Consider the following 22294-nt stretch of genomic DNA (forward strand, 5'->3'; position numbering starts at 1 on the left):
TCATACATATAGCGGAAATTTGAGATTTAACATGTGTCTGCAGAGTCATGGGCCGTCACGCTGTCCTTTCTCAAAGGGACACAGTTTCTGAAAACTAGAGAAAACTCACAAACATATGGTGATTTTGCACTGTACCGAGAGGCTTGTTTTTAATATCAATGTTTATGTGGGTGTTCTTGCAAATTTGTTAGAGCGTGCTAAACTATCGCTTCTCCCGCTGATTGCTGGGGTCACTTCCCTCGCGTGGCACCTCTCTAGTATTTTGTTTAGACTAGGATGAAGTGGTGTCACTGGAGAAAATGGGCATCGCTGATGATTGGGGCATGCCATGAAGGCCTGAATACATTGGATGGTTACCAACAGCGACTCTAAGTCAGGCTCAATCTTGCCATCTCTGAGGGTCTCTCATCTTGGCTCTGATGGTCATACCAACGCCACACTCTAACAAAAAAGAAACGTTTCTTGGCTGTCATTGGATGTTCATAATGAGTTTGACGAAGAATCAAAAAGAAGGTCAAACAATATTAGGGGATCCCCAACATTATTATTATTTTGAAATGCCCATTGGGTTCTAAATAGAAGGCTATCAGGGCAGTAAAGCGCAGCTTGATAAGTTGTGAGCTTTTCTGAATAAATAAGGTCTTTCTGTTTTGAGACATCCCCCAAAAACAGACGCAACCTTTTAGAGATATAATCGACGTTGTTGACAGACCTACAGTTGGTGATGTATGGATCCAATTTCAAATCTGAATCTGGAAATGTGATTGGGTAGAGGTGGCAGAAAGTGTACAGAAGATGCATTAGATTGCAGATTCATTTTCAGATTCATGATCCGAAGTGTGAACGAAACAGTAAGAGTGTATGTTTGGCACGCAGCTGGCAAGCTCAAAGGACACAGGGCATGGATAACTCAGCACATGCAAATCTAAGTATTTTTGCTACATTTTTGCACTACAATCCTACCATCAAACAGACATGTGCATGTCTATGGTGGATATACCGAGAGAAAAGACGATTGAGGGTGCATTTGACTTACAGCTGATTATTTCTGGCCATAAACTCTTGAGCTCCTACTAGTCTGTTTTTCCACATTGCAGTCGCCCTGAAGCCGCCAATCTATTGCTTTTTAAATTTATTTTATTTTTAACTACTGGATGATGTTTTCCATTTGTAGGCTTTGGCGTGCACCTATCTTCTGTTTCTACTGGATCTCTCAGCTGTGTTTGAACTAATGATGATGCTGTTTGTCTTAATATCTTTCAGAACCTATTGGGGCATTGCTGACTCCAAGTTGACCTATGTATCCCATTTGTTTGCTCTCCTTTATCAATTAGTAAGAATGGGGGCAGCTGGATCTTCTGAGATTCCAACCGCCTTCAAGTTGCCCCAGGAAGGGTCAATGTTGTTCCTGCGCCTCAGAACCTCTGGGACACCTGATTAGGGGGTTCAGTGTCCCTGTACACCAGTGCACAGACAGCACTCATTGGCACTTGTGGGTTTTGAATGTCAATGACTTTTGTTTGCTGAGATACTCCCTCCTGGGCATCAAGAGTTGGGTGGATGAACATTCTCTTAAACTTAATACTTCTAAGATTGAGTTTCCTTTTCTATCTGAGTTTCTTTTCTGATCCCTCCGTAATGCTTGTTCTTGATACTTGGAATGCTGCAATGGCCTAGGTTGATGCCACCCCCTCCAACCCGATATGGTAAATCTCTGGGCTTTACTTTGGATCCTCACTTGTCTCGCATTCAGAAACCAGTGGCCAGTTTCCACTTTTCTGCTATTGAATCGAGCCATTGTTTCATTTGTTCTTCTTCTGATCTCCAAATTTTGGTTCAGGCTTTAGTCAACTTTAGGATTGAATATGGTTACTCTGTCTTAATTCCAGCTTTGCTTCATAGAGGCGGCCTTTCATGCCACTGACAGGCTGGTGCCTGGGTCATGCAAGTGTGACCGTATTACACAAGTATATAAACAGCTGCACCGTCTTCAGCTCCTGGCTCATATACAATTCAAGCTATTATTCCTAGCACATGAAGCTGTACATTCTGACAACCCCAGCTACTTGACAAATAAATAAAAAATCCATGGATGTTCCTGGGGGCTTAGGAGTCAAGAACAAAGGCATGTTTGAAGTACCCAGGGTCACGTGCTAACAACTCCAATTTCCCACTCAAGTCTAGAGAATTAGATTATCTAGAACTATATTTGAGTAGAAACGTATTCATCAATTCAATTTGTGCAACATGACAAACTTCACACAACAACAAAATGAATCCTTTGTGTGTCAAATCAATGTTGGAATAAGCTATTTGGGTAAAATAAATATATGAGCATCAAAAGTAGGTTGACATTTTTAAAACACACAAAACACATGTAATTCGCATGGCCATCCTTTTTGAACTGTTCACTTTTACATGCCAACATTACAACGCAAAAATAGGCATTCCTTGTATTCCCAAATATTCAATACTAATGTTAATTACATTATTAGATTTCAGTGGACATATTGGGTTGTTACCCTTTGATCTCTTAGACTTTATATACACTCTATTCCAAGAATCCTGTGGAAGCAATCATTCACATATTAGATGTGATTGATGGTGTGCTAGACTACATCATGTTAATGAACATATTTTTATTAGAAAAGCTAGGATTTGATTGAAGATTTGAAAACGTCACCATTACAACTGTCGTGATAGTCGACAGTTTTATAAACCCACCTATATCCTGTTCATATTAAAAGATGGGGAAAATCTAAGGCTATTTCAGCCATATACCCTAATTTTGCAACAGAACACTGATTATAGAAAACTCACCAAAATACTAGCAGCTAGGTTAAACAAATATATTGTTATACTGATAAACCCATATTAAAATGATTTAATTTCAACCATCAACTCACAGCATAAACCATCGACGCTGTGGTGATGAAGACTGTTGTAGAGGGCAAACTACTTTTATTGATTACATGATGCTAAGAAGGCATTTGACACAGTGTTTTGGAAATTGCTGAAGCACACTTGGATACATGTGGAATTTGGAGCAACAAGTATCATACTTCTGTAAAAGCTCAGGCTACAACATACACACTGGTTAATCGGAACTGATTTAATTTCAGTCACTGTCCAACAAAACTAAGTTATGGTACTTGCATGAAAAAAGAGGAAGTTGAAAGCTAAGTAAACTGGTTACAGCCAAAAAAGGTTTCCACTTGGAATAGCCTACCAATTAATACTAATTGGAGGAATCAAAAAGATTAGCAAAGTTAAACTTTTTCTTGAATGCAGTGTCATTCAACGTATAATGTGCCAATTCTCCATGATACAAGGACCGAAACAGCATTTAAATGGGCATGCAGTGCACCCGCAGTCAGGTGTAGAAAGCAGCAAAGCACTCACTAAGTCGGGCTGGGTACTCCCCGATTTACAATTATACTCACAAGGTAAGGCAATAAAGCCTTTCTTATTAGGGAAACAAGTATGAAAATGGTGTTGCAAGATCTAGGAACTAGCCAAACTCTTACAATGGCCACACATATGAATCACTGCATGAGCGCAACGTCAAGAAATATGTATATAATTTGGACAACCATAAGTAGAACTTTTACATTCACCATGTCAGAGTTCTTTCCAATTGTGGGCCATGGGCACTAGCTACAATCTTAATGGATGCACTGCCAAATATATTTGAAGTAGAAACATTCACTGGGATAGTGGAGTAATATGGCAACCACAAACAACCAAATAAGGAAGAACTCATGAGTAAGTGTGGTTCACACCTACCATCTGTAAACATACACAGTAGCAAAGACGAGAAGATGATGTACAAAAGCTAAAATGGGAAAATCAAGAGAAGGACTTGGAAAGAGTGTACATTATGGGAGGAATTGCTAAGGACCCAGTGTTACAGTGCTATTATAGGATAAGCACAAATAACGATACTGCAGGTGAAAGGATCAAGATGTCGTAGGGAAATGCCACTGCCATGGAAATAGATACTGGGGAGTTTGAAGTGTCATGTAAAGGTCTGACTCACTGAGACACACAGGGAAAAATGCAAATCCTAAACTGCCACAATCAGACTCCTGATCACTAACTAAGAAATAGGAAGGCTTCAAACAGATCCAAACAGGGCCAGGAACAGCAGACAGAAAACTGGTAACACCAGCGTTACAAGAGAGTGCAGGTGTGAACCTGAAGGAACCAATTAAAATGACAGGACACAGCCCGGAGGCACTACAAGGAAATGGAACGAAAAATCAGGACTAGAATAATGGAGAGCGATGCCTCTTCACCCACCTTTTGGGATTCTCAGCACTCCAATGAGGGTCTAGATGACCTAGTTGGTGAACCCATCTGGTAGGACCACTGAGTGATGAATTCTGAAGTTGAAGTGGAAGATCAGACACAGACATGCTGCAGGAGGACAGCGCTGTGCTCTGGAAGGTCGCACCGAGTGTAGTAACGCAAAATAACTAGAGCAGGAGTGAAGGAATCAAAAAACACAACTAGGGACAGAAGAACTGGAAACAAACAGCCACCATATACAGGGAAACAAGGAACATTTACCAGCATATGCAGCGTGATAGAGGAAGGGGATGAGAGGCGGCCCAAAGCAAATGAGGGGCTAACCAAAGAAGAGGGAATTTTGGAAAGGGGAAAAGTGTTAATCCCCTCTGAACCAACCTTGCCTTCTCAGAGACACTCTGAGTACCGACACATGCATTTACTTTTTAAACAAAATTCTAACCACAACATTTTCGCAGCTAGAATGTGCTGTGTGTTCTTTCTTCGTATAATTACAGGTACAAAAAAGACATACTCACACAATAAGATTGAAGCAGCATTATTGAGCGCATTATTTTCATGTACCAGATGAGGACCTTCTGGAAAGAGTTTGTGTTGAAATAAGTAGGCTCTTAGGTTATTCATCTCTAGTTATATCAAGGATACAGGATATAAGATTTGATGGCACAGGCATAGTCCTTCTTTAGCAAGAATGCTATCAATCAGTCGATTGCCAACGAGTCACAAATACAAAATGTTGTACATGCTGATTGAGAAATGGCTGGAGAGGTTATATTCGACTCTGATTTCCAAAGAAGGTGGGAAATTCATGTGTTATCCACATCCTTCAACTTAATCATTGTGGAACATGAACATCCAGGATCAGTAGTTTTGGGTAGTGAATATTATTTCTCCAGTTGAAGAATACTGGTTGGTCCAGGGATGTGAAATGGAGCCTTTAGCAATGCAAGAAGAGGCAAGTGGTCCTTCAAAGATATGTATTCTCACTGACATTTTCTGGAGTGCTCTAAAAAATGTGAGCTTTCAAATTCTTTGGGATTTGGATAATGATTTGATGGAAATGCATAAGCGTAATGCAGGGAAGGTGTAGATAAGCATCAGTGGATGTGTTAAACATTCGGCGTCAGAGGGAAATCAAAATGATTATGCTGCAAACAGCATTGTACATTCATAAATTGATGCCTGTATTGATCCCCAAAAATGATTTTATTACTCTAGCTAAATTGGGAGTTATTATATTGAGACAGGACAAATCATAGAAACACCTTTAATATGCTGAAACTGTCCCATGACTCACATGACCTTGAGAGATCAGTGGCAATGATCAGTATCATATTGATCAAAAGGTAGTGGTTCACAGAATTGCACACCTCTTCAGAGGAGCAATGAAATCACAAAGTTTTCTATGGTTATAGAGGGTCTCAGGTCAACAATCAACCTATACATTCCAAAATAGGCCACTTCAGTCATATTTTTATGTTTGCTCTGAAAATATCTATTTGATCATATTGCAATGTAAACCCCAATTAACATACCCCCTTTGAAGGTTATCATGTACTTCACATGTAAAATGCATGTTGTCCACCCCTTGAGTGCTGCGAACCATAGGTATGGCATGATAAGCAACGCAATAGCATGGCTCTAACGACGTGTATGGCGTTGTATGCCACATGCATCTCAATACAGCTTTTGAATGTCTGCTCACTCTATCTTAAACAGTTGCTGAGGCAGCTGCAAAGGATGATACTGAGGAGGAGGAGGAGGATGAAGATGATGAAGATTAGAGGATCGCCATTCTAGTGCCAATGCGACCATTGGCCGCCATCACCTCTACCAGAACTCTAAGCACATTGTACAGCTTTTTACTGTCTGCTCATTCTATCCTAAACAGGAGCTGTACATAAGGTGTGGAGGAGCAAGACAATGTTGAGGAGGAACAAGATGGTTGCATTGGCGCCTCTTAAATGACCTCCATCACCCCCACCACCACTGCCTGCAATTGCACCAGATCTGTACAGTAGGCCTCACAGGCCACTTGGAAAACCATGTACAGCTGACCACTGTTGTGGCACCACTAAACATCTGTGAGTGCATGTCTGCCAGTGGGTAACGTTTAGCTTGCTCCACAGCTATCCAGGTGTCACTGGATTCTTCTGAGGAGCTTGTTTGTCTCTTGAAGCTGGCAATAGCAATTCTAGTGGTTATGCCATACCATGAGATTCCACAATGCACTCCTAACTCCTTCCCATCTTGACAAAAATAATGACTATGACACTCCAGAGGAGTCTGACATGACAGGTGAATGGTACCAGACTGTGTCCAGGGTGGTCCTCCTGTAGACAACCCTTCTGAGCTTTACCATCTAGAATTTACATGACTGTGATTAACAATCTGACATAAATAACCACCATAGGATAATCTATACTAATATACCTTGGTGGACAGTTTATAAACCACCTTATGAGCAGAAATTATTTCTTATCACGAGACTACAGTTTTATTAGCGTTTTAAATGTATGATAGTTTGTATTCTGAATTGCAGAGTTTAATCATGTTTTAATGATGATGTTTAAATAAAATGTATATTTTTTTACTCCTGCCAAGGCGAACTTTTTTTTATTTTGTCATAGCTGATTACATCAACTTTTCAAAATTCTTGGAAAATCTGATTATCGTGACAACATGATTACATAATAGCGAAAAGGAATTAACAATACATATGATTATTACATTTTCTAAAACGTTCGAACCAGTGATAAAATTTATCAAAGCAAACAGATAAAATGCTTAAAATAACCATCATAAAATCATGAGTACAATTACCACTATAAAAATCTGCGATTTCCGCATTTCGAAACTGGATTTTGGATGAGACTATACTTTATACATCTAACAATATCTCATCATGTAAAGCATTTTCTAAAAAATGCACGATAGCTTTCATGATTGAGAATCTAGTGCTATTGAATAAAATACTCCAAATTTCATTTTCATCCTTCTCCATATACAGATTCAGAAGATCTTTGAAGTGTTTTTTTCGAATAACATGCAAATGTGGGCATGATACAATGAGATGTGGCAATGTTTCTTTCACATTTCGGTTTTTGCAAAAATGGCAAAATTTGAGCTCCACATGAATAGTTTTACGCCTAACCATAATCTCTCTCGTCAGCCACAAATTTAGCCTCATTCTTAAAAATTTATTACGAATATTAGCTGAAGGGCATTTCAGCAAATATCCGGCCGTTTGTCCTAGACGTTTAGGGCAAAAGAGATTAGGGGCAAAATCTTTATACTTTGCACATAACTCGTAATTTACAATCCAATCCCAGCAAAAGAGTTTTTTCTTTGCACCACTTGGGTTTTCTATGAGGAGTTGTAAGGAGATGTCAGCTTTAGCTAATGTGTCTATTACCATGTTTCGCCATTTCATTGGAAAGGGGGCAGACGATCCTGATAGTTGGCGAGCTACTGTGCTCAGAATATTAACATCAGTAATTCCAAGCAAACTTTTTCGAAAAAAGGCACACATTCTCCATTTCACTCTACTATGTAGTGAGTTCAAACCCAATTCAAATCTTAGCAGGGGCAAAGGTACGCAATTTGGAAGTCGCAGCACCTTTTTCCAGAAGGTGGCTTCAAGGTTATTCCATGAGTTGTCATTGGAATATAATTTTGACTCCACACCATAGAGCAAAACGGGCGCTACCTTTTGTTCGTAGAACATCAGAATGTGTTTTAATGTAAATTTTCCGTACTTAAATACAAGGATTTTCGCTTGTGATATGAGAGTCAGCAGTTTGGTATCTAGCATGTATGTAGCGGCGGCTTGGGTGCCAGTATTTTGTATGCTAACTCCCAAGTACTTGAAATTCGAGACAGTTTCCATGGTTTGGCGCTGCAAAAACCACGGTCCATTATAAGTTCTACGTTTACCCTGAGGCTTGCATACCATGATCTGAGATTTGGACAGGTTTACTGTAAGATGGTTTAAGTCTACATAGTGTGAAAGGGCGGTCAACAAATTCTGCAAGCCCTTTGGTGTCTGTGAGATTAAGACCAAATCATCTGCATAGAGCAACCACGAGATACGTTGGCCACCCAATTCCGGGGCATCGTTAATAATATCTCGGAAGCATAGGCCCATGTCTAATATAAACAGATTAAACAGAATAGATGCTAATATACATCCCTGCTTGAGTCCAACAGACGTTCGAAAGGATGTCGATAGTAAACCTTCCCGTGTGAGACGGACTCGCATAGAAGTATCCGTATGTAATTGAATAATTAACGCCAAAATGGAGCTAGGGCAACCAAATTTTTTTAGTTTGTCGAAAAGTAGCGTTCGATCTATTGAATCAAATGCGGCCCGGAAATCTATAAATGCAAAATATAAAGTCTGTTTCTTAGTTAAGTATTGTGCTTTCAACATATTGATGGTAATGATGTTGGGAATTGTTCCCATGCCACTGACAAAGCCAGATTGAAACGGATCCCGTCTCAAATGGTTTTTGGTCCACTCATTTAACTCTCGTAAAATGAGTCGACAAAAGATCTTTCCCGTTACATCCAATAGTGAGATGGGTCTGTAGCTTGCAGGGCATGCACGATCGCCTTTTTTGTAGATCGGTATGAGGATCGACTGTTTCCAAGATGTAGGGATTTTTTGAGATTTGATGATTGTTTCAAACATGAGAAATAATATGTCAGCCCAAATCTCCGGGAATTGTTTCAGCTGCATGTTAGACAGCCCGTCCGGGCCAGGGGCCCTGGAATTACTGGCCTGTTTGATTAAGAGCTCTAAATCTTCTTTAGTGAAGCGTAGATTAAATGCAGTGTCGTACTTTAAAAGTGAGACAGATGAAGGTGCTTGGTCACTTGTGAATTGGTTAGAGTAGTAACAAACCCACGTGTTCTCCGAGACGTCATTTGTTTGGATTGCCACTTGATGACCTGATGTTATTTGGTTTATAGCATGCCATGAGCGGGCTAAATTTTTTGAGGCTAGGGCTACTAGCATGTTTTCCCCATCATCCTGATATAATTTGGCTTTGATGCCTCTAGCCCAGTTTCTATAGTCTGTTTGAATTTGCGATAGAGCAACCCGACGTAGTTCTGGAGGAAGTGTATTGGCCTTTCTTTTTTCAGCTCGCATTATAGACTTTTTACGTTTGACTTCAGGGTTAGTGATGTGCAAATGCGGAATTTGTTTTTGCTTATGAGTGATGGACCTTGGTTGAAAGAGCTGCATCAGATCATAATGTACATTTTCAGCCATGGTGTCATTTATATTGTTGCTTGTTAAATGGGCATGGTAACACGATCTAAAAGCTTTTAGGGAGTGTTCCGACCACTTTAAGCGGTTTCTTGCCGGGTTTACTACATGTGTCCCTTTAAGATAGATTGATTGGGAGTTGATGGTCATTTTATTGAAACAACAAGTTGTGTGCATGATGTTATGATCACTTGCCTGTGATTCTATAATGCAAAAGTCTGAGACCATATCCAGCATCTTCGCATTGACATAGGTAAAGTCGATGATGCTGAGGCTATTAGCTCGATGCCATGTCGGTCTTGGTGGAATGTCATGTAAAAGGGATCCATTTAACATGTGAAGATTATGTGATCTGATAAACATGGCCCACATGTCAAATCGTTTTTGTTCATTCTTGGCGAAAGGTCCCAGACAGTGTAAGTTTAGATCACCTGCTAAATAGATCAAGTTAACATGCCCATCCATCATGATTAAGTCGAAAACCTGTGCTAAGGATTCAAAGAAACTATCATCAGAGATTCTCATATAGTTCCAGTAGATGTTAATAACAGCACATGTATAGTTAGCACCATTCAATCTAGACATCTGTATGAACTCATTCGGACAATACCAAGGGAATATTTTTAGACCAGAGGATTGTTTGACTGCAGTTAGTAAACCTGAAGTTGGACGACCCACCCGATGCTTTACTGCGGGAGCTAGACAAACATCATAGTTATTCCAAGAGGGAGTGCTTGTTAGCCAAGTTTCTTGGAGCAAAATTACGTCGTGGTTCAAATCATGTAGAAGAGAATTATTTAGTAAATGTCGATTTCCTCTGGAGTTCTAACTAGCAAAATGAAAATTAGATGGTGTGGGGGACGTTTGCCATCCTTGTTTAGGTTGACATTGGCAACTACAGGATTGTGCAAGTCGATCTTGGGGTCGATTTCTTTGTTGGTTCGGGACGGGCGAAGAACGTATGATAGGTTTATCTAGTACCTCTGAGGATGGAAGTAATGTAAAACCAAGGTCAGTAATTTGAGATTTCGCAGCCCAAATAGTATTTACTACCACCCTAGAGTTGATCCATAAATTTACTAGAGATTGATTCGAAGCGTCCGGAAATTCGACAAGTTCAATGTCAACCGATCCTATGTCATCGAGGTCCGGGATTTCATGAAATATCGACAGAACGGACGCCCGATTTAAATTGTACTGTCTGACAGGTGGGGGCTGACAACTGAGGGTTAAAGAATGAATCGCTGGTCGTTTAAAGCGGGTAGCAATTGGTTTTTGTTTATTTGCTGATGTTAGTTCATTCGTTTTTTTTCTAGCATCATTGTCTAGATTTGAGATTGGAACTGGTTGAGGAGTGTTGGAAGTCCCCAAAAATTTAATTAGAGTTGCTTGTAAAAGGGATTCTATATTATCAGAGTAAACTGGGTTTGTCCCGGGTCCCTCAGACCTGAGCTCTTTTGCGGATAGCGTCTTCCATGTAGGTTGAGAAGAGTTGGTTAGGGAGGACCCCGTCGTGTCCAATAAAGGTGGTTTTTTTAAAATCGATGCAACTGCAGGCACAGATGTCTGTACAGCTGGGATTTCCTGCAGCAAGGTTATATTTTTTGGGACTATTTTTAGAGCTAAGTAATCATCGACTGCCTTGTATATTTCTTGACAACGCTGTTCGTTAGGCTCTAGGTTCTGAACCATGGGAGGCTTGTTAGTCGTTTCAGTTGTTATATTGGGCCTGCCATGATCATCATTGGTCACTGTACTCACATTCGATTCGGTGAGGTTATTTTGTGAGAGTTGGTTTGCTACAGTAACCAATTTATTTAAAGGGCTATATGCTAAGACTGGATCAACAAGGGCCGAATGTATTTTAGCTTTTTTGATTTGCTTTTGCAATGCGTATTTTTTTGTGATGGCTTTTGAAGCCACTGCAGCAGGAGTGGTTGAGGTGGATAGTTTGCTAAGAAAAGCTTTAATTTGTGATGGTTGACGAGATCCCATTTTCATGTTTTTTGTTTTCTTAGTCTGTACTTGTGATGACGATTTTTTTGTACTGATGTTCTTTGTCTTTTTAGTCTCAAAGAGCGCATATGTGGGGATCGTTTTTGGTTCAAGTTCTCTTTCCATGGAGTCCACTATAGGCTCCAGTATGAACGGTAGGGGCTGATATTTTTGAACGATTGATTCGTTAAATGATGGAGTCTGTGTAGACACAGAATGGTTGACAATTGTTGATGTTTTCACATTTTTCAGGTAATCCAGTTTGTCAGAGATTATAGACTGATTTGTGAAAATCTGGTCAAATTGATTTGAGTGTGTCTCAGCCTTTAAAACCAAAACTTCGAAGAGCTTGGCCAAGGCTAAGATAGCATTATTCATCGATGTTAAAGCTATACCTATGTTCACGGACCGAGAGTCATTAGGACACATGTCAGAGACGGCTTTTCCAGTTACCTTTCTAGGGGTGGGAGCAGTGAAGGAAGGATTTGCCACTGAATCAACGGGGCTGGCGTTCGTAAAAAGAGCCGGGGATTTGGATAGGTTTCCAGAGGCCATGTGAGAAAAAGCAGCCGAGGAGCTGTTCTCTAAATCAATGACAGGAATGTCCTGCGGCACAGAATTCACAGATGACCTAAAAATTGATGTGTCACCCACAGTTATTACAGAAATATTACAAACATTAGGAGGCGGAGCCTCAACACCAGTTAATACATTTGTTAGTATGGCACTGTCTGTAAGCGAGACATTTTCTTTTGCAAATTTAACAGTTGGAACGGTGACTGTAGTTGGAATACAAGGCTCGCCACTTCGAATTTCACCCATATGCACCACAGACTTTTCTTTATCAATTAAATTTCTCCCACCAGTATTGCTAGTTACGAAATGGTCATCTGAGGATCTTTTTATGTCCATAAGCTCTTTTGTCGGTTGTTGTAAGGAAAGCCCTATAGGCTTCCCAATTTGTTGTATTGGATGATCAAAATTACTTATGCCTTTACAAAAGGGGCGAATGTCCATTTTATGGAGTAGCCCTAATTCATCTTGTCTTGTACCTCGGCTACTTGTACATGGAGTGGAACTGAGGCGAGATCTTTTTGTATAGGCAAACGAAGGAGATTTGATGTAGCTGGCGCCGTTGGATCTATGCGATGTTGTTACTATCGGCATGCCAGACTTTAATGAGTTTATATGTCGTTTCATAGTTGGGTTATAGTCAATATCCAAAACAGGGTATCAGGATCAGATTTTAACACTGTAAGTATTAACAGCTTCCGACGCTAGCCGCGGTGACCGCGGCGAAGCGGCAAAGCGGGACTTAGACCGGGACTTCGCCGGTGCGCGAGTTTCTTTATATAGCTCCGCCCAACAGAAGGTATACAAGCCAATGCCAATGCCTACAAGAGAATCATAAGTAGATTATATATACTTATATATTGTCCAAAAGTGTCCAAATTGGCTGAATATAATTAAGTAGATCTCTATCTGTGGTCACCTTCTGGGAACTGTAGTGTTGGCTGTCAAACAGTTCTAATCACGGCAGAAATTCCCAGCAAAACAGTAGCAGCAGAATCAGTATCCTCGAGCGGCAAAGCGGGACTTAGACCGGGACTTCTGATTAATTATTTTGGGACATCCCTTCTGAACCTGCAGACTACTGTAAAGCCGTGTATGCTGGTGATGAAGGCATGCCATAGTGGGCAGGAAGAACCTGCAAGCCAGCAGATGCATGCCATGCAAGATGATGCCCATGCCAATGTGGATCACACCATGTTATTTTAAGTTTGTACATTTGTAAAGTGCCAATGCCAGCTCTGAAAGTGCACCAAGGGGCTAAACTAAGTCTTAGTCTCATTAAAACAATTGTGACATAGGTTAAACAAGCAAAGAGTAGAGACTGGCTTAGTCTTCTGTTTGAACAGGTGGGTTTTGGGATATTTGTAAAAGGTGAGTTGGCCATCAATTATGCAAAGTTATCATGATAAAGTGTTGAATACGAAAGTAGCCTAAATAGGTTGGCACCCTGAAGGAAGAAAGAGCAGCCACATCACCTGTTGTAGTGAATGTTCAGTGTAATAAGAATGTGGTTTCTCCTCTGGACAATGTGGCCTTGACTCCCAATAGGTAACGGTGTAGAGCAATCATCTGGCTGGCTATCTCCAATGCCCTACAGAGTCACATGATGCAGGAAAACACAAATGAGATTGGCTTGGCATTTACCATCATGTCCCACACTCTAAAACGCCTGTAGAATGACCACACCCAAGTGGCTGGTGATTTAGCACTCTGAAACTCCATCAATGGCAAGGTTCTCCTGGATATGGCCCACTGACTCATCGTTTGGGAACCACTCCAGGATGCCCCCTTAATTCTCCAAAATCACAAATCTATCAAAACGTGGCTTTTTCAACAACTCCTGACCAAAAACTAATCTCAATGGACTCACAGACAGATGCACAGAACGCAACTGATAATACTGCTCTATTAATAAAGGATGCCAACCCACATATTTAATTCTGCCATATCTTATGTGTCCCAGATGCCAAGAAAATGATGTGGGATATTGCCACATGGTACGTGGATGCGCAGTGATCTAAGAATACTGCATTAACATAATAGTTCGTATTTTTTTATGTCTTTATTTTTAAAGTATAATATGGTCAAAACAATATTTTGTTATTCTCAAAGTGATACAAAATTCAAATTTGATAAAAATATAAAAACAAAACAATCATTGTAATCCCGATAAGATATCAGATTCACATAGTCACACATTCCATTAAATCCTGAGGCAAGTTAGAATCCCCCAATGGGAGACACTAATAAAGCCTTAACAGTTAACCAATATTTAGTAGAATGATGGATTAAAAATGTTTTGTTTCTCTCCATTTATTTTTCCAAAGAAGGTCTTGATACGTCTACTCCAATCTCCCACAGCTACTAAACTATCCCTTCGCAATTCTTCATACAAGCATAACAAATGTTTGGCAGTTTCCACAGCTAAAGCACTGCACAGCCTACATAGTCTGGGCTAGCTCTTAATGGGAAGCCTTAGCACCCAGTACCTCAGTGGTCTCTGCCAAGATGATTTTAGTTCTCATATGTTCTATACATATGAAGGAACTGAGAAATTCCTTTACTTAAGTAGGTAAGTGAGATGTAATAAGTATATAGAGAATGTAATCCCAACTAGCGTATTTTGTGGCCAAATTGACCCGAATTTGTTACCATTCCAACACACCATTTAAGGAGTCTTCTAAGCGTATGTGCAGAGATCCCCAATGGGTCAGCACTTAGATGATTACACCATGTGGATGAATTGCATACAGGTGATTTTCTTTAAGACCCCAGCCTTCTTTGTGGCCTCCTCTAGCACAAGTTTCAAGAGAGAATTATTACCAGAGTTGGTTTATTTCCAATAAAACAGTAAATATCTGAGTGTTTTAAGAGAATTATTTGAACAAATGCCCAATTCCCCCAGGAGGAATTCAACTGGGAGATGTTGAGGAAAGTTCAACATTTTTCGTAAGCATTAAAGGGCCTCATTATGAGTTAGGTGGTATTCCGGTGGTAAATCCACCAGAATACCACCCAGCACAATTACCGTTACTACCACTTGGTCGGGCAGTATTACTGTCAGATTACAAGTGGCAGTGGCAGTGGAAATCCACATTTATTTTAGATCCATGGGACTCAATGGGGCATTTTCGGCAGAATTATTTATTGCGCCTCAGTAATTGTGCCGAAAATGGGCAGAAGGTTGACGGATTTATCGCCAGCTCATAGCTGGAGGTGAATTTTCCAACTTTCCTCCCAACCTGTAGTTGGGAGGTGCAGTAATTTGATTTGATTGGTTTGATTTATTGATTTATAGAGCGCTTTACACCAAGGCGCTGTACAGTAGAACAACATTATCCATAATAACATCAACAATGTAAGAGATGAAGCAAAATTATATCATGAATCATTCGATAAAACAGTGACAAGAGCAATTGACTGAAGGGGAGAGGGAATAGGGAGTGGGATTAGGCAGGCGGGGGAGGGCGTGGTGGAGAGTTAGAAGAGGGAAATTGAAGAGAGAGAGAGGAGGGTAGGAGAGGGGAGAGGAAAATCAAGGGGAAGCAAGAGGAGGGAGGGGGAAGCAGAGAGGGTAGAGGGGGAGGTTTCAGGGAGGAGAATGGAGAAGGAGGGATTTAAGGGAAGTGCGGAAAGAGGGGAAGGACGTAGAGGAGCGGATAGTGAGAGGGAGTGAGTTCTAGTGTAGGGGTGCAAGGAGTTGGAAGGAGCAGAAACAGGAGGAAGCACAGGGGGATGGAGGTACAGTGAGAAGGAAGTGGTCAGCAGAGCGAAGGGATCGGGAGGGGGAGTAGAAGGAGAGAAGAGAGGAGAGATAAGGAGGAGCAAGACCATGGAGGGATTTAAAGACAAGGCAGAGAAAGTAAAATTTTAGCTGTGAGTGAAATGGTAGCCAGCCAAGGTAAGAGAGCGAGGTAGAGATGGAGTCACGGGAGGTGAGGAGACAAAGGGTGCGAACAGCAGAGTGGTAGATGGATTTAAAGGGGGCAAGATGAGATGCTGGTAGTCCAAAGAGAAGAGAGGAGCAACAGAAGAGGCGAGAAAAGATGAGAGAGGAGATTATGAGTTTGGTAGCATGGAAAGTGAGAGAGGGACGGATTTTGCAAATATTGTAGAGGTGGTATCGACAAGTGCGAGAGGTGAGTGAAATGTTCTCGGAGAAGGAAAGAGAGGAGTCAAAGAGAACGCCTAAGTTACGAGCTTGGGAAGAGATGGGGAGATTGGAGGGAGGAAAATGAATGAAAGGGGGAGGAGAGAGAGGGGGAAGAGAGTTGGAGGGGAAGAAAAGGACTTCAGTTTTATCAGTGTTAAGAGAGATAAAGCGGGAGGACATCCAGTTCTTAATGGCAGTCAGGCAGGAAGAGAGTTTTAGGTGAAGGTCAGTTGAGAAGGAGGAGAAAGATAGAAAGAGTTGGGTGTCGTCGGCATAGAAATGGTGGGAGATGCCAAACGAGGAGATAACAGGGGCAATGAGGGAAGTGTAAAGAGAGAATAGGAAAGGACCAAGTACGGAACCTTGGGGAACACCGTATTCCAGAGGAAAGGAAGGAGAGGTCCGGCCACCCCATGATACAGCAAATGAACGGGAAGAGAGATAAGAGGATAGCCATTTGAGAACAGGGCCTTGAAACCCAAAGGAAATGCGATGGTAATACTATTACCACTACATTTTTACTACACCACCCAACTCATGATGAAGCCCATCTAATTTCTTGAGTTCCTTCTCAGAGCCAACACCCCACAATTCAATTCCATACAAAATTACTGGGATAATTTTTGTCTTGTAAAACATAATCAAGTAGGGCAGTAAGTATCCACCATGCTCTGCAGCAAACAATCAAATTGCCCCAATTTGCCGGCACTCTTCCACACCAAATTCCTCCCACTGTAAATGCCAGTTGAATTGGTGGTCAATAATTACCCCAACATAGTTATATTGCAATACCCTCTCAACTGGCTGTTCGGAAAACCCCCATGTATAGTTTTTGTTTTGATGTTTTTCCCAGGAAAAAAGGATGTGGCCTTAGTTTTCTTAGTATTAATAGTAAGATCATTTAGTTTCACATAGTAGTTTAATCTACTTAACTGGGCTTGGAGGCCCTTAGGAATAAGATGCAGGAGTATAAGATTGTCTGCCTAACCCAGTCACTGAAGTTGTTTAGTGCCTAATTTAGGAGAATACATGTGTTTAGGTTAAAAAGCGTAGGTGCCAGTATGCAGCCATGTTTAGACCCAATTTAATAGGGAGAGGACTAGCCAATTAATCCGATTGATCCAATCTAATTCTTACCAAAGTGTGTTTGTGTAAGGCTATTAACATTTGTAGGTATCCACAGGGAATGCCCCATTCCTGTAATTTGAACCAGAGTTTGCCTCGATTTACAGTGCAAATGCAGCAATGAATCAAGGTAGGCCACATAAAGAGGCAGTCCATGATGGCTTCAAGCATGCTCAATGTTAGTAATTAATGCCAATATATTATCTAGTGTCGATGAAGATTTCCTAAACCCAATTTAATTAAGAGGCAACATTTGCTGCTGATTCACCCAGTCTTGCCCTCATTATGAGATGGCCGGTGAGGAATTAAGATGCCAGGATTATCGTATACCGGCACTTTTCTGAGGTGGAGGTAATTCAGGCACTGCGCTGTCAAAAAATAGCCAGTATTGCTGGCACCGGTATTAACAGTGCCGGTAATACCAGTAAAAATCCCCCCGTGGAGTCCAATGTGACTCCATGTAATGAAGATTTACCATCATCACCGGCACTCATAATGCAGCAGTAATACAGCTGGACTGAGTGCCGGTAACAGTATTACCATTTGATGGTATCCTGGCAGAATTACCGCCAGGATACCGGCAAAGTCGTAATGTTGGCAAATTAAGTTAGAGCATGAGAAATCTACCAAATATCTTTGCAGGGCTCTCCGGCATGGCAACATTCAATACTTTTTGGGGTCTAGTTTATATGCAGGGACAATAATACTTTTAGTCCAACTCTCAGGGGCATTCCCAGTTAGAATAATTGTGTAGAATAAGTGTTGTAAAACATTGCCTCATGTCCTGGGATTCTTTTGAATTAAGGCCTTACATATGCCATCAGGTCCCGGAATGCTAGAATCCTTGATACCTTTAATAAAACTAATGATATCCTTCGCTCCAAGATAGTAATAGATAGTAATGCCATTTGCCAACATCCTGCTTACACTATGGAATGTCTTCTATCTCTTTCCCAATAGAGTTTCTGATATAGACTTCCCATGCCTCTTTCTACACCCCTCCAATAGGCGGTGGAAGGAGCTTTTTCCATTCACCCACTGCCAGAATGATCACATGTCATTATTCCTACATATTTTAATTAATTTCTTCCAGCATTCTATTTTCTTATTGCGCAGGTGTATACCCAGCCAATTGTTATAATTTGCTTTCAGTTGTTTGCATCGGGAAGACAATACCACTGCTATTGAATTACATATATTTCTTCTAAGTTCCCTTTTCTTATTTCTTATAACTATGTGAAAAGAGTGACAAGTCTTCCAATTAATGCTTGTATTATGAGAAATGTGCATTGCACCAGTTGTTCAAAAGAGACACGTAGTTATTCAAGTAGATACTAAAGAGTGTGGCCTTTCTAAGTACTAATTCCAAATTATCTGCACCCATTTCCGTACTTTCCTGTAACAAGGGCGTTCATAACACAGGGCCCACTTCTATAAATAATCTATCAGTTCTAATAGGTTTTGAGTTTCTCCAGATGATGTGGTTTGCACCCACATTAGCCCTCATATTACCAATAAGATCAGTGTAGTAATAGCCAGCGAGTAATGAACGCTCTCATCTCTGCTTTCTATATTCATTTCCAAGAATAACAGGAATTCACCAGCTTGAACAAATCAGTAATCTAAGTGTGAGGCACTCACAGGGCTAAACATAGTGAATAGTCAGGAATATCCTCTCAACATCTGCCATATAGCATGATACATCCATGGGTTCTGGAAATGCTCTGCCCCTACGTCCCTTGCTATCGCTAGATGACTGGTTAAGAGAAACTGGCGGAACGTTCAAACTGGCATCATGGTCATCCGGCACCAGCAAAGGATTCTGTGGTGGAACTTTGGCATTCAAATCGCCAAGTATGATAATATGAATCTTCCTTGTGTAATTATACATTTGCAGAAGTAGTCCCAATTGTGACTTAATTTCCTCATGTTTTACAAAACCAGGAGGGTCCTTCAAGTTGATGATTAGATGTTCATTATAAGATCCCAACCAGCAACTGATTAACATGCCAGCTAGTAGATATTATGATTCCACAAGGAATTTTTGTATCCTAAAATCACTAGTAATGCTAATAAGCAGCCCCCCCCTTTAACACTCCCCATATTTCCTTGAAGGGACCCACCCACAATGCCGGACACCATGAACGCAATCTTCTGCCGAGAAGGACTATGCGCATCCACGCCACCTACATCGATGTTATGGAGTGACCATTACCTGATACCATTCTACATGACACCCTGAACCCACCTACTGGCCAGAAAGGAAAAACTCCATCCCAGCAAGAAAATACATTGGAAGAACCTAGACCAGTAGTCCTTAACAAACTTACTAGACTCGACCCTACCTAGCACCACAGAGCCAACCGAAACAACCCCATATGCAGCAGAACATACTCGCAGCATCTGGATTTTCGAGGCCCTAGACCAACTGGCACCAGTAAAACCTGCCAAAGCCACACCAAAAACCTGGCTGCAAAATAGTTCACAGAAAAACTGAAAAAACATGGGGAGAACAGTACAATTGACACAACAAAATAAAATACCAAAGACAGCTCAGACTATAAAAATCAACAGTACTCAAAGCAAAATAAAATACTACAAGAATTGGATCAGCAAACAATCCACAGAAAGAATTCTTCGGAATCATCAGAGATAAAAAAAAACCTCATCCTGCAAGAATCCTGTCATGCGGACACAAGCACTTTGTGACAGCATCACCAACCACCTAAGATCAAAAATAGAAACAATCCAACAGACAATCAACACAACCCATGCTAATATAACCACAGAACCACAGACAAGGGACGAAACACTGAATACAGAAAAACTCACATGTCTAGAACCAATCACAGAAGAAACCTTTGCCACACTGATCAAGGACACCCACCTTGAAGTATCCCCAAGGACCCCTGCCCACCTGACATCTTCAAAGAACTCCTCAAGCACAGAAACCCAGTGACACACTTCCGGAACCTAATGAACATATCACTCAAAACAGGAATCATAACAATAGCCTTCAAATCAGCTTACATCATACCACTGGTAAAAAAGGAATCAGAAAGCACAGAAGACCCATGCAAATACAGACCGATATCCAACTTGCCCTACCCAGCAAAGATCTTGGAGGAACCATGTATACAAGATCCTACTTAAATACGTCGAAACAAATGGAATACTCGACTGGGCACAGATTGGCTTCAGACCGATGAGAGAAACAGAATCATCGCTCCTATCGATGTAGGGCAACTGGAAAATAAACGCTGACAATGATGCCCGATCGGCCCTCATACTATTGGACATATTTGAGGCTTTTGACACAATTAGCCATGTAACACTAATTGAAAATACTATTGGAATGTGGCATACAGGAATTCACACTAAGTTGGCTTACCTCATTCCTCACAAACCAAACTGAAAGAACCTACTTACCGTTGTTCATCTCAAACATGAAAAATATCTTCCTCAGAGTTGCACAGGGTTCCAGCCTCTTTACACTGCTTTTCAACATCTACATGTGTGACCTCCTGAAAATCATTCAAACCCACGCACTAACCGCTGATAGCTCAGGGGCAACTCACTCGCCTTGAAAACAAGACGATGCAGAGCAATCCAGGTTCGATCCACAGATCTGCGCTTAGAAACATCTGGGTATTAAGCATGTTATAAATAACCAATTACAGTTACAGTTACAACTACGCAGGTGACACACAACTGATTGCGAAGATGACCACAAGTCAGGAAGAAAATAAATGCCTCACAGACATCTCCAACTGGATGACAACGAACAACCTCATACTGAACCCGGCAAAAATTGAAATAATGCTCTCATCCACAGAAAACAATGCAACCAACCCACAACTAGACTAGCAGGCCAGCATGGGAACACAACCAGGGACTTCCAATGTAGTAAATAACCTGGGAATACTCATGGACAACAGACTATCCCTACAACCGCAATCAACAAAAAATGCTTCTATCTCCTAAGACTACTCAGAGGATTACTTCCATATCTCTCATTTCCTCACAGAACCCTTAGAATCATATCCCCGATACTTACAAGAATTGACTACGCAAACAGCCTTTACCTAGAAATGCCAGAAAGACTCACCAAGAAACTCTATAGGGTGCAAAACGCTGCAGACAGGTTTCTACTAAGATTAAACAGAAGAGAGCACATCACTCCAGCTCTGAAAAGCCTACACTGGATACCAGTAAAAAAAAAAAAATGCATTAAATTCATGTACTCTGCATCGCCCACAAAACCTTACACAGACAAGGAGCCGAATTCCTCCAAGCCAAGATCAGCTGCTACCAGCCAAAAAGGGACCTAAGATCAAGCAATGATCGACACATAGGGACAAAACAGTACTAAAAAAGGAAATTCGGTGGAACAGCATTCTCAGATCTAATTGCTAACCTTTGGAACATCATCCCCAAAGAAATTAGAACCACAGAAGAGCACATCACCTTCAGGAAATGATTTAAAACCTGGTTATTCAACAGACAATGCCAACTGCAAAGGAACATTGGCAGCAATAACGTTGCAGACCAAAAGAAACACACCAAGGGACACGGTCACAGATACAGCAGCAATATTGTGGAGGAACAGAACACTGCACCGCCCTCTGCCTTCACCCCCGGCAATTATCTCCCAGCCATGCCCAACAATTAGGGTGATCGCCAAAGAGAAGGCTGCCTAACCAACAGCCAGATGTAGGGATAACACCCAAGCGCAATTATGCACCACGGAAACCCAGACAGGCAAAGAATTAAATTAAAACCTAAGCATCACCCTAACTTGCCCACCCACACGACTAGGGCCGCCTGGCCGAGCACCACTTCTTCAGCAGCCTACCTGACAA

Source organism: Ambystoma mexicanum, chromosome 8 (assembly GCF_040938575.1).
Source record: "Ambystoma mexicanum isolate Mex_15411 chromosome 8, UKY_AmexF1_1, whole genome shotgun sequence".
NCBI lineage: Eukaryota > Metazoa > Chordata > Amphibia > Caudata > Ambystomatidae > Ambystoma > Ambystoma mexicanum.